This window comes from Trichechus manatus, unplaced genomic scaffold (assembly GCF_000243295.1).
Source record: "Trichechus manatus latirostris isolate Lorelei unplaced genomic scaffold, TriManLat1.0 scaffold00087, whole genome shotgun sequence".
Taxonomy (NCBI): domain Eukaryota; kingdom Metazoa; phylum Chordata; class Mammalia; order Sirenia; family Trichechidae; genus Trichechus; species Trichechus manatus.
Window position 1 is genome coordinate 1682265 of NW_004444023.1, and position 2586 is coordinate 1684850.

The following is a 2586-nucleotide window of genomic DNA, read 5'->3' on the forward strand; positions in this document are numbered from 1 at the left end:
AAGGAAGGAAGGGAGAGAGAGGAAGGAAGGAAGGGAGAGAGAGAAAGGAAGGAAGGGAGAGAGAGAAAGGAAGGAAGGGAGAGAGAGGAAGGAAGAAAGGACGGAAGGAAGGAAGGAAGGAAGGAACAGGCTAAACTGACACAGAGGACCAGTGGGAGATTGCCCGGTGATAAGGCAGAGGGAGAGAGCTCCCGGCAGAGGGAAGGGTACAAGCAAACTAGAGTGGGTGAGACACAGCCCACTTCAGAGGACCATTCAAACCAAACCAGTAGTCAGAGAGTCAATTCCTACTCAAGGGGAACTGAGCTCCACACGGTTTTCACGGCTGTGACTTTTCTGAAGCAGAGCACCAGGCCTTCTTCTGAGGTGCCTCCTCTGGTTGGGTTCAAACTGCCAACCTTTTGGTTAGTAGCCAGACAGCAGGTAATTCAGGTGGCTGTAACATGGATTTGGAGTCCCTGGATGTTGCAACAGTCATCACTCTCTGCTAACTGAAAGGCTGGAGGTTGGAGTCCACCAGAGGTGCCTCAGAAGAGAGGCCTGGCAATCTGCTTACGAAAAACCAGCCATTGGAAGCCCTTTGGAGCACAGGTCTACTCTGACACACATGGGGTCACCATGAGTCAGAGTTGACTTGATGGCATCTGGTTTATTAATATTGGATCATAGTGAAGAAAGTTGCTAGAGTGAGAGGAAAAGCCCAACTGCGGAGGCCTTGGGAGACTCCAAGGGCTTCATCTGGGAGCAGCAGAGCCATCAAAGGGTTGAAGCAGCAGAGTGACACAATCAAGTCTGTTAGGAGAAGTCTCTGAACTCTGACACATTTGCTGGTGGGTGAAGAAATTGGTACAGGCTCCCTGGAAATCCATTAGGCAATAGGCATTAACTTTGGAACCTCCCACGCCCTTTGACATGGCAGTTCTTCTGGGACAGATTTATTCTACAGCTGTAGGGGCAGTGGTGGTTTGGTGGTAGAATCTCGCCTCCCATACAGAAGACCTGGGTTCTATTCCCGACCAATGCACCTCACGCACAGCGATTACCCATCTGTCAGTGGAGGATTGTGTGTTGCTGTGATACTGAACAGATTTCAGTGGAGCTTCCAGACTAAGATGAAGTAGGAAGAAAGGCGTGGCAATCCACTTCCAAAAACCAGCCAGTGAAAACACTATGAGTCACAATAGTCTGCTCCCCAACCAATCATAGGGAATGCACAGGACTGGGCAGTATTTTGTTCCATTGTGCATGGGTTCACCATGAGTCAGGGCCCACTGGACAACAGCTAACTACAACAACATTCTAAGCTACAGCCACACATGTGGGAAATCACCGCAGCACAGTTTGTATTAGGAAAAGACTGGTAGAATTTTTTTGGCTCACGGAGATTAAGAGTCCAAAATGAGGATATTAGCCATGTTGATTCCTACTGCCGGCTCAGGTGACAGTTTCTGGTGACAGCTGGTGATCCTTGGTGTTACCTGGCTTGTAAATGTTGTTGTTGTTAGGTGCTGTCGAGTTGCTTCCGACTCATAGGGACCCCATGTACAACAGAACGAAACACTGTCTGGCCCTGTGCCATCCTCATAATCGTTGTTATGCTTGAGCCGCTCGTTGCAGCCACTGTGTCAATCCATCCCGTCGACGGTCTTCCTCTTTCTCGTTGACCCCCTACTTTACCAAGTATGATGTCCTTCTCCAAGGAATGATCCCTCCCCATAATATGTTCAGAATACGTGAGGTGAAGTCTCACCATCCTCCCTTCCAAGGAGCATTCTGGGTGTACTTCCTCCAAGACAGATTTGTTCTTTCTTCTGGCAGTCCATGGTATATTCAAAATTCTTCGCCAACACCATAATTCAAAGGCATCAATTCTTCTTCTGTCTTCCTTCTTCATTGTCCGGCTTTTGCCTGCATATGAGACGAATGAAAATACTGTGGCATGAGATACTACCTCACCCCAACAAGGCTAGCATTAACCCAAAAAACTCCAAATAATAAGTGTTGGAGAGGTTGAGGAGAGACTGAACACTTATACACCATTGGTGGGAATGTAAAATGGTATAACCACTTTGGAAATCGATTTGGTGCTTCCTTAAAAAGCTAGAAGTGCCATACGATCTAGCAATCCTGCTCCTTGGAATATATCCTAGAGAAATAAGAGCGGTCACATGAATAGATATATGCACACCCATGTTCATTGCAGCACTGTTCACGATAGCAAAAAGATGGAAGCAACCTAGATGCCCATCAACGGAAGAATGGATAAACAAATTATGGTATATCCACACAATGGAATACTGCTCACTGATAAAGAACAATGGTGAATCTGTGAAACAACTTATAACACGGAAGAATCTGGAAGGCATTATGCTGAGTGAATTTAGTCAGTCACAAAGGGACAAATATTGTATAAAACCATTATTATGAGAACACAAGAAAAGGCTTAAATACAGAGGAAAACATTTTTTGATGGTTACGAGGGTGGGGAGGGAGGGAGAGAGGTATTCACTAACTAGATAGTAGACAAGAATTATCTTAGGTGAAGGGAAGGACAACACACACTACAGGGGACATCAGCACAACTGG

General features: G+C 46.4%; 1 long non-coding RNA gene across 1 annotated transcript in view; it reads right to left on the reverse strand.

Moving 5' to 3' along the window:
* Positions 1-1883: 1883 nt before the first annotated feature.
* The window catches only part of LOC111821468 (uncharacterized), a 5735-nt gene continuing 5032 nt past the window's right edge, over positions 1884-2586 (reverse strand). The window contains exon 3 of the long non-coding RNA XR_002824885.1: positions 1884-1908. This is a non-coding gene — a long non-coding RNA (uncharacterized LOC111821468). The remainder of the gene's footprint in view (positions 1909-2586) is intronic.